The 11241-nt window shown below is 44.5% G+C and overlaps 1 long non-coding RNA gene across 2 annotated transcripts; it reads left to right on the top strand.

The window, feature by feature from the left end:
- The first annotated feature begins 1439 nt into the window (after positions 1-1439).
- On the top strand, positions 1440-2932 carry LOC139192960 (uncharacterized). 2 transcript variants are annotated; one of them, XR_011577550.1, is made up of 6 exons: positions 1440-1685; positions 1769-1866; positions 1950-2047; positions 2131-2228; positions 2312-2409; positions 2585-2932. It is a non-coding gene; the product is annotated as an uncharacterized lncRNA (long non-coding RNA). The 2 variants fall into 2 exon arrangements; XR_011577549.1 differs by lacking the exon at positions 1950-2047 and having other exon boundaries at positions 1464-1685.
- The last annotated feature ends 8309 nt before the right edge of the window (positions 2933-11241 follow it).

Genomic DNA, 11241 nt, shown 5'->3' on the forward strand with positions numbered 1-11241 from the left:
CCTCGTGGTCTCTGAGCAGCCCAGCTTTTGAGAAAGCAAACGCCTCTTCGATTTCTGAAGCTCCGTCGAGTGCAGATTTTTATAGAGGCTGGCATTAAGTTCCACAGCACACTTGAATCTCTACCAGTAGAAGCTCATTTCTTGCACTTCTAAGATCTTGATTTGTCTGACCTCTTCCTTCTTCAACACATTTGAAAATGTCTGGACCCTCCGACCGTCGTTTTAACTTGAACCTTGGAGAAGAGACAGCCACGCCTTCTCCAGACAATATATGGCGCCCATCCTTCATATCCCCTACTGGTCCTCTTACCGTTGGGGATTCTGTGATGAAGAATGATATGACCGCTGCAGTGGTGGCCAGGAACCTTCTCACTCCCAAAGATAACAGACTACTTTCCAAACGGTCTGATGAGTTGGCTGTTAAGGACTCTCTGGCTCTTAGTGTTCAGTGTGCAGGTTCTGTGTCTAATATGGCCCAACGCCTATTTGCTAGAACCCGCCAAGTTGAATCATTGGCTGCTGAAGTGATGAGTCTCAAACAGGAGATTAGAGGGCTCAAGCATGAGAATAAGCAGTTGCACCGGCTCGCCCATGACTATGCTACAAACATGAAGAGGAAGCTTGACCAGATGAAGGAATCTGATGGTAAGGTTTTACTTGATCATCAGCGGTTTGTGGGTTTGTTCCAAAGGCATTTATTGCCTTCGTCCTCTGGGGCTGTACCTGGTAATGAAGCTTCAAATGATGAACCTCCAATGCCTCCTCCTTCTGGGGTTTTGTCAAGTACTGAGGCTCCGAATAACCACCCTCCGGTGCTTTCTCTTTCTAGGGCTCTACCGACTGCTGAGACTTCCCCTAAGCAACCTTTGTGAAGGCTCCCTTTTGTTTGTTTATTTTGACTCATGTATATGTACATATTTGTGGCTTATCGAAAATATTAATAAATAAGCTTTGCTTCATTTCAACATATTGTGTTAAATACACCAAAGCCTTCTTCATAAAGTTCTTTGAATTTTTGCTTTTGTTGAAACCTGTATTGTTGAAGCTTTGTGAGTGAAGCATGTAGTTTGAGGTAGTGTTCCCTTAATTTCCCGAGTGAGGAAAACTTCTCGGTTGGAGACTTGAAAAATCCAAGTCACTGAGTAGTCACGAACTTTTGAGTACCAAGGCGTAGTAGCATATGGTGGGAGTCCCCCAAGTCTCTAGTCGAGGGAGTTGACGAATGAGGTGTCTTGCTAATAGTCCATGTCGTAAGTACCAAAACTTCATTCTTTTGTTTTCTAAGTGGTAGCCCCGGACTTTTTCTTCATAGATTTTGTTGATGAAGGTTGCTAGGCCCGAATAAGTGGAATTGCAGAAGGTGTAACCGTTGGTGCATTAACATCGTAATGGAAGCATCACAATGATGGAAGCATCACAATGATGAAAGCATCATAATGATGAAAACACCATAATGATGAAACATCATAATGATGAAAACACCATAATGATGAAACATCATAATGATGTTTCTTTGGTGGAATTGTTTTTCATTTCCCCTAACAACCGGAATTGTTTTTCAACATAACACCATCATCTGTAGGTCGAATCACAAAGTTGTCTTCATGAAAGTTGTTCGTTAATTCCTTAACTACAACATATCCAAATTGGAGAGCCATCGGAGCAGTACAACTCCAGAAATCCAGGTATGATGAGTGACTGTTTATCATTTGTCTGTCAACCCGTCAGATTTGTTGTGAGCTTGGAAACTCTATTTTCTCTTGCTCAGATCAGCATGCTTTCTTCATTGAAGTTGTTCCTCAGCTTGTGAACTACAACATATCCAAATTTGAGATCCCTCGGAGCTGTATAACTCAAGAAACTCAGGTATGATGAATGACTGGTTATTATTTTTCTGTCAACCCGTCAGATTTGTTGTGAGCTTCGAAACTCCATTTTCTCTTGTTCAGATCGGTATGCTTTATTCATTGAAGTTGTTCCTCAGCTTGTGAACTACAACATATCCAAATTTGAGATCCCTCGGAGCTGTATAACTCAAGAAACTCAGGTATGATGAATGACTGGTTATTATTTTTCTGTCAACCCGTCAGATTTGTTGTGAGCTTCGAAACTCCATTTTCTCTTGTTCAGATCGGTATGCTTTCTTCATTGAAGTTGTTCCTCAGCTTGTGAACTACAACATATCCAAATTTGAGATCCCTCGGAGCTGTATAACTCAAGAAACTCAGGTATGATGAATGACTGGTTATTATTTTTCTGTCAACCCGTCAGATTTGTTGTGAGCTTCGAAACTCCATTTTCTCTTGTTCAGATCGGTATGCTTTCTTCATTGAAGTTGTTCCTCAGCTTGTGAACTACAACATATCCAAATTTGAGATCCCTCGGAGCTGTATAACTCAAGAAATTCAGGTATGATGAATGACTGGTTATTATTTGTCTGTCAACCCGTCAGATTTGTTGTGAGCTTCGAAACTCCATTTTCTCTTGTTCAGATCGGTATGCTTTCTTCATTGAAGTTGTTCCTCATCGACTCTTTCATAACATATCAAAAATTCAGGATGAACTAACGGTTAAATATTTCCAGATCTTCGAAACATCACAACAGCTTCGAAATCTGCAAGAAGCCGACTATCATGTTTGGAGCTTCAACACTTTAATTTCCGTCGCTCAAACAGAAATGGTTCCTTCTTGAAAGTTGTTCATATGCTCAAGAACTATAGGGTGTCCAAAATTCAGCTCCATTGGAGAAGAGCAGAGGTTGCAGAAATTTGATAGATGAAAGGAGGCGGAAGAGGGAGAGAGAGAAAAAGTCTCTTGGGTTGGATTTCTATTTTGGGGCAGATTCCAATTTTTGTAGCACCTTCATTATTGATGAATTGCTTGTACTTTTGTCCATTATGAAATTTGGGACTTTGGCTTGTTGTTGGATCTATTATAATATGTTTGGGAACATATATAAGTGAATAAATAAGAAGGAAAATTTTGGGCCCTTGTGGGTGTAAAACAAAAAATGTTTATGTTTACCCAAGTGTTTTTGTACAAGTTCAAGGGCATCTTGGGTTTTGTGAACAAAATTTGTTTATTTGGAGCAAGGTTTTGTGTTGAAGCTTTGTAGGTGAAGCTTTAGTGTTGAAGCTTTCTAGGTGAAGCTTTGATGGTGAAGCTTTGTAGGTGAAGCTTTTTTAAGTGAAGCTTTTCGGGTGAAGTTTTTTTTTTGGGTGAAGCTTTGTGGGTGAAGCTTTGGAGGTGAAGCTTTTCGGGTGAAGTTTGTTGGGTGAAGCTTTTTAGGTGAAGCTTTGTGGGTGAAGCTTTGGAGGTGAAGCTTTTCGGGTGAAGCTTTTTGGATGAAGTTGTTTTTTTTTTTTTTTTTTTTTTTTTGGCGCTTGACACGGTCTTCATTTGCTTGTTTTGTAGTGACTGTGGGAGACAGATTGCTTTCTGATTGAGAAGGGTTCCGGCATCGCTTGCTATGAATGTAAAAGAGTGAGGGCTGAGTTGGCTAAATTACCTCTTTATTGAATTCATTGCCAAATGGCCTTCATTACATAGGATGCCGAACGGCTATAGCTCAACACTTGTACATCGTGAGTCTATTTGTAGTAGTACTTCAAGTGATCAGCGTTCCATGGATGGCCAAGGGTCTTGCCATCGGAGCTTCTAAGTGTGTAAGAGCCAGGGCGACTGATGCCAATGACTTCATACGGTCCATCCCAGTTTGGACTAAGTGTGCCTTCACTCGGGACTCTGTCGCAGAGTAATCTTTTCTTTAAGACCCAGTCTCCTATTTTGAAAGAACGAGGCTTGACCCTAGAGTCATAATAGTTGGAGATGCGCTGCTTGTAGGCGACATTCCTCAAGTGAGCTTGGTTTCTGTGTTCCTCGACTAAATCCAAGTTGAGGGTGAGTTGTTTGTCATTTTCACTTTGAATGTAGTTCTGGACTCGGAATGTTGCTTGCTCGAGCTCAACAGGGACAACCGCCTCTGTGCCAAAGGCAAGTGAGAATGGAGTTTCTCCTGTTGAAGTCCGATATGAAGTGCGATATGACCAAAGAACTTGGGGTACAAATTCTGGCCAACAGCCTTTAGCTTTGTCCAAGCTGGTTTTCAAAGTGCGCTTGATTATTTTGTTGATGGCCTCAACTTGTCCATTAGACTGGGGATGAGCTGGAGAGGCAAAGCATAAGTTGATGTTAAACTTAGAGCAGAACAACCTGAACTTCTTGTTGTCAAACTGTCGCCCATTGTCAGTGACTATCGCATTGGGAATGCCGAATCTACAAAGGATGTTCTTCCACACGAAGTCTTCTATCTTTGCCTCAGTAATGGTTGCCAAGGGTTCTACTTCGGCCCACTTTGTGAAGTAGTCCACTGCAACGACTGCGTAACAGACTTTGCCCTTCCCTGCCGGCATTGGGCCGATCAAATCAAGTCCCCACTGGGCGAAGGGCCAATGGCTGATCATAGGAGTAAGAGGCTCTGGAGGGGAATGAGAAATAGCCGCATATCGTTGACATTTGTCACATGAGCGGGATACTTTGATGGCATCCTGGTGGAGTGTTGGCCAGTAATATCCTTGGCGAAAAGTCTTGTGTGCTAGGGACCGAGATCCAGCATGATCTCCACAGACTCCCTCATGTATTTCCCGAAGGACGATTTCCGCCTCGGCAGGCGTAAGACACCTTAAGTATGGCAGGCTAAAACCTCGCTTATAGAGTTGATCATTGATGATCAGGTAGCGGGTAGACTTGTATCGAATTTGCTTAGCCTGGACTTTATCATTTGGGAGGGTGCCATGAGCAAGGAAATTATAGATCGGGGTGATCCAACTATCCCCCCGTTGTAAGTTGCATACTTCTGCGGCCATGGTGCTTGGTGTTGCCAACAGTTCGACATGAATTTTTCTTCCAATCTTGTCTTCCACAGCTGAGGCGAGGCGAGCCAGGGCGTCTGCATGACTGTTTGCCGCTCGAGGAACTTGGGTGATCTGGTAGTGGAAGTGCTTGAGCAAAAGTTGTGTTTGCGCAAGATATGCTGCCATGGAGCTGTCCTTAGCATCAAAGTTGTTGGTAACCTGGTTGACCACTAATTGGGAGTCACTGAAAATATCAATTTGTTTAACCCCGAGGTGTTTGGCCAAACGTAATCCTGCTAGAAGGGCTTCATACTCGGCCTCATTGTTTGATGCCTTGAATTTGAAACGAAGAGCATACTCCATTGCTACTTTGTCGGGCGTAGTCAAGACTAGTCCCGCTCTACAGCCCTGTTGGTTGGATGAGCCATCAACATACAGACTCCATGCTGAGGTCGTTGATTCTACTTTCTGAGCTTCCGATGGTAATGAAGCTACTGCTTCAGGTGTAGAAGCAATGTCAACAGGATATGTGAAGTCGGCGATGAAATCTGCTACTGCTTGGCCCTTCTCAGCTGGCTTTGGTTGGTAGGAGATGTCAAACTCACCCAACGCTATTGCCCATTTGATCATTCGCCCTGAAGTGTCAGGACTTTGGAGTATCTGTCGAAGAGGATAATTGGTAAGCACGATGATGGAGTGCGCTTGGAAGTAAGGGCGGAGTTTTCGAGCAGACATGACCAATGCCAGAGCCAATTTCTCAATGTTAGAGTACCGTGTCTCCGCATCTTGTAAGGCTTTGCTAGCGTAGTAGACAGGTCGCTCAATATTCCCATCCTTTCGAATGAGAACGGAACTTACGGCTGAAGCTGATACCGATAGGTAGATAATGAGAATGTCTCCTACCTCGGGCTTGGAGAGTAGAGGGGCTTTACTCATGTACTCCTTGAGGTTTTTGAATGCCTCGGCACATTCATCAGTCCATGTAATGTACTTCCTACTTCCCTTAAGTGCTTTAAAAAAGGGAGCACATTTGTCTGTGGCCTTAGAAATGAACCTGGTTAAGGCTGCCACCTTGCCAGTAAGGCTCTGGATGTCCTTTGAAGTTACCGGTTCCTTCATGTCGAGGATTGCTTTGATCTTCTCGGGATTAGCTTCAATGCCTCGTTGGCTAATCATGAAACCTAAGAATTTGCCAGAGCCTACGCCGAAGGCACATTTGTTGGGGTTTAACCTCATTCGATACCTCTTCAAAATAGTGAAAGTTTCATATAGGTTGGTGATGTGTTGGTCAGCATGTTTGCTCTTGACTAACATATCATCAACGTAAACTTCCATGCTCTTCCCAATCTGCTCGGCGAACATTGAGTTGACTAGTCTCTGATAAGTCGCTCCTGCATTCTTTAGGCCGAAAGGCATGACTTTGTAGCAGTATAGTCCTCTGTCGGTAGTGAAGGCTGTGTGTTCTTGATCCGAAGGGTTCATGAGGATTTGGTTGTATCCTGAGTAAGCATCCATGAAGCTCAGGAGTTCACACCCGGCCGTAGAGTCTATAAGTCTGTCAATAAGAGGAAGAGGGAAGCTATCTTTCGGACACCTTTTGTTTAGGTCGGTGTAGTCAACACACATTCTCCACAAGACCTTTTGAAGCAAAAGACTTTCTTTGGTCGGATTTTTCTTAACAAGGACCACATTTGCTACCCATGTCGGGTAATTGACTTCGCGGACAAAGCCTATGCCTTTGAGTTTTTCAACTTCTGCTTTCATTGCCTCGTATCGTTCAGCGTCATAAGATCTTCGCTTCTGTCTCACCGGCTTGATCTTGGGGTCAATACTCAAACGATGACAGATGACATCGGGAGAGATGCCTGGCATGTCCTCGTATGACCAGGCGAAGACTTCAGTGTTCTCTTTCAAAAAAGATATCAATGCTAACCGAAGGGGTGGTGACAATGTGGTGCCAATCTTCACCATGCGATCTGGATAATCTCTTGAGATAGGTACCTTCTCCAACTCTTCAGCAGGTTGGGCTTGCTGGGTGAAAGAGTCATCTCGAGGATCATCGGGTTGATTGTTGCTATCAGGAAGATCCAAGTTCGCTTCATCTAGGCTGGTCTTTGTGACTTGGTCATGTACAGACAGGGTTTCCTTGGGTCCGGGCAAGTGTTGTTGCTTAACTGAAGTGTTGTAACATGATCGTGCACTAAGCTGATCTCCTCTGATGTAGCCGTTGCCATGGGGGGTTGGAAATTTCATCAACAGCATATGCGTGGATACCATAGCCTTGAGATCATTGATGCCTGTGCGCCCAAAGATGACATTGTATGCCGTTGGGCAGTCAACCACTAGGAAGTTAGTGGTAATGGTAGCCGTGTAAGGGCCTGTACCAATAGTAAAGGGTAAATGTATGCTCCCTAAGGGTTGCACGATATCACCGGAGAAGCTTATCAGAGGAGAAATCGAGCGATCGAGCAAGTGTTCAGCTACACTGAGTGCCCTGAAAGCTTCGGCAAACATGATATTGACCGAAGCCCCTGTGTCTACGAGGATTCGTCGAACATCAAAGTTGGCTATGTGAGCCTCCACGATCAATGGGTCGTTATGAGGGTAGATGATGCCTCTTTCTTCCTCAGGGTAGAAACATATCGGATCCCAGTTAGGCTTTTGATACTTCCCTCCCCTGATGTCTTCCACGTGAAACACTTGGTGACCAGGCCTCAGACTTCGTTCACTGTTTTTCATGGCCCTATTGGAAGATTCAGATATGGGTGTGCCGCCGCTTATGGAATATATGACATTCACCTGGCGTTGGTTACGGTTATCCCTTTGAGGGTGAAGAAGGAATTGATCAATTTTTCCTTCTCGTGCCAAAGCTTCAATACGATCACGGAGGATGATACATTTCTCGCTATCATGGCTGTTATGCTCATGGTAGCAACAAAACGTGCCCGCGTTATTCGGGGGCGTGTAATCTGGGTGCCTCGGCTTTGGCTTTGGTATCAGGTGAGCTATGCTGGGGTAAATGGCCGCGCATGTGGCATTCAAGGGCGTGTATGTCTCATACCTTGGGGTAAGGGGTTTCTTGACGCGGGTTTGACCCACTGCATTGACTGCCTGGGGGCGAGCGTTATTGTGGCGATACCCTTGGTTATCGGGATAGTGTCCCTTACTCTTTTTACTGAAATGAGAGTGGTGAGGATGGAAATCCTTCCTCTTGCCTTGAAATTGATATGTCTGTTGATTCGGCGAAGCATTATGCAAGGCATGGGGAGGTGCCACTGCTGTTTGGAAAGTCGAGGTCTTCTCATTTAGGTGAGTCTGGCTTCCACCTCCCACTTGTTGATAAAGGATGGTTGTAGGGGGTTTCTCCTGATATGTCTTTGCCTCGGCGGAGGCATGGTTATAAGCCTGCGCCATCACCTCAGAGTAAGTCTTCCAAGTATTGGCATTGATCATGTATTTAAAGAAACAATCACGTAGGCCTGCCGTGAAGGCTTTGAGGGCAGTCTTGTCGTCTGCCTCGGCACACCGGGAGTATTCATGGCTGAAGCGACCAGCATACATACGTAATGACTCGTCTGGCTTCTGGCGGATAGTGTACAGGTCATCTGCAGAGTGCAAGCGATCGGTTTGGAAAATGTGTTGGGAAACAAATAGTTTCCTCAATTCCTCAAATGAGTCTACCGTCTCAGGTGTAAGACGACAATACCAATTTAGAGCTCCGCCAGAGAGGGTGGAGGGGAAGAGAAGACATCGCTCTTCGTCGGTGTGCATCCGGTATGCCATGGTGGACTCAAAGAGGTTAAGGTGCTCAATCGGGTCCTCTTTTCCAGTATAAAGTTGCAAGCCAAGCTTTTGCTTTGTCTTTGCTTGAAGGGGGGTGTTGAGGATCCTCCTTGTAAGAGGGCCAGGCCTGGGTTGGTTCCAGTCAGGTATTTCAGCCTGACGTTCAGCCTTCAACTTGTTTACTTCCTCAATAAGTTGTAGGACAAGGGGGTCTTGAGCGGAGTTATGTGCCACTGGAGCTTTCTTTCGTAAATCTCCATCTCCTCTTGGAATTAGGAAGGTTTGATCAAGGGCATGTGATTTTTCCCTGGACTCGTTGTACTGGCTTCCAGGGTATGTCTGTCGGAACACCTCTGAGTCCCCTGTACCCTCATGTCTCTCTAGGACTTGTTGCCCCTTCCCCAAATTGGTGGCCGGCTCGGGCCGTGGCAGGGGACCGAGTCTCTCAGAAATCCTTGGGTCATTGATCTTTGAGCTTATATGGATGGAATTCTCTCGACGTTGCTTCAGGAAATCCCGACAATCGCGAAAGACGGCTTTCGATCCTTCTGCCCCTTCAGCAAAGAGGTGTCTCCCTCCACTTCTCATGGTTCGGGTCGAAGCAACTGGGTTAAGAGAAGCCTCATGTTGATTATCAAGTCGAGGGGTAATCTGTTCCCTATCAGGGATATCTATGTCGAATGCATGTGACCCTCCATGTTGGAGGGCACCCAGTTGATGGTTGACTTCCACGGGGGCAACAAGCTCGCGTGTCTGAGCTTGCCTAGCTTCGTGGAGTGTCTCGAAGAGCTTCTCATATTGCTCCTGGAGGACCTCATTCCTCATTGCTATCTTGTTGTTCTGAGCTTCCAACTCATCGACTTTAGCTTGAAGAAGAACTCGTTTTCCTTCCTTCTTTCGTTGTTTCGCACTATGTGCAAGGGGGGTGTCATTCTGTGTGCTGTGGCTTCCTTCGCTTCCCATGTTGGAGAGGGATGCCTGATCAAAAGAAAGTGTACGAATGATAGAAACCAGCTTGACACAGCTGAAGAGAGTAGGAATAAGTGTCGTTTCCCACAGACGGCGCCAAATGTTGATGCACAAAATCAGCGAAGACTTTGGTACAACAGAAAGTGTCAGGTTTTGTGACCTTCGCTTGGTTGCTTGGTTGCTTCAGTCACTAGTGAGGATAAGTACGTAAATGAATAGAGACAGAGAAGCAAACACAGGATGTACGTGGTTCACCCAGATTGGCTACGTCCACGGAGTAGAGGAGTTCTTATTAGTAGTGAAGGGCTTACACAAGTAGAAAGGATCAAGCTCTCAATTTAGTGAGTTCTTGTGAATGATTTAACACAAAATGGCATTAGGCAATATTGTGGGGGAATGACCCCTATTTATAGAAAAACTTGTAGCTTTGTCACATTGACATGTGTCATGTTGTGATTGGTTCTTGATGTCGACACGTGCTGCGCTCTGATTGGCTTCTAATCTTGACACGTGTCGAGTAGTGATTGGCCTCCTGGTCGGAGGGGAACTCTTCTGGGTCCTTGACAGTATAGCGTTGGCCGGTGCTCGGTAGTTTCGGGATTGGTCAAGTATGGTACAAACAAAATGCATATAGGTCAAGATGCTTTTATGGTTTAATTGTCGATTTTATGCTTGATTTCAGATTTAAGGATTTAGGGATTAATTTAGTTAATGTTTAACGGTATATATATGGTTCAAATGCTTGATTTAGTTATGCTTGGGGTTGTGTGAGTGATATGCCACATAATTAGGCATGTGATGAGATTTATGTATACTTAATGAAAATTTTTTTCTTCTAATTGTGCAGATGTCATAACTTATTAGAAGTCGTAAGGCAATGACAAATGCACCTCGTTCGATTCCCTTGCCTTCCACTTCAGCTGCCACTGCTCCAGCATAAATAAACCACAGGCTGGTTGATCTGGTTGGTCCATGGGTCTCCCAGGTGCCGGCGTCGTCATCATTATCAGTGGCGCTACCTGTTAGCGCCAGGCATTGTCACTGCCCCCCTCGCCCGCATGCCCGACACGACATCGGTGTCCACTAATGATGCCTCAGGGTCACAATAAGGTAAAGTTAAATAACGCTTCGCACGTTGATAATTGTTTTTTTTCTATAGTGCCTTGGTGATTTCTCCATATAGAATGTTCTACGTTTTATTAGATTGCCTAATGATGCTAGGAGGGTGGTCATTAGTTATTTGTAGGGGACAACATGTCTCTGAAGATGTTTGTTCAATTTTTCTGCTTAATTCCGAGTTTACTAGTTTAATTTTGTTCAAAATTTGAGCTGGAGCTACTTTAAGTTCGATCTTTAGTTAGTTAGTTAGGTAAGTAGAAGGAAAATGTGTAAAGATGATAATTCAGTTTTCTCTGCATGTCCTTTATATAAAGGATTCTCTTCTGAATGATCATGGTAGGCGTTAGGCCGTTAGTCTTCAAGTGTTGAAGCAATTCATAATAGCATTTCAATTTGCTGCTTAAATTCCCAAGTTCTACTATGTAATATTTCACTTGCCATCCACTACTGAAGCATTCAATTGTTGTGATTGTTGTTGTCTATCATATATTATTCATTACAATGTCCAGGGTTTGGG

This window comes from Malus domestica, chromosome 16 (genome assembly GCF_042453785.1).
Source record: "Malus domestica chromosome 16, GDT2T_hap1".
Classification (NCBI taxonomy): domain Eukaryota; kingdom Viridiplantae; phylum Streptophyta; class Magnoliopsida; order Rosales; family Rosaceae; genus Malus; species Malus domestica.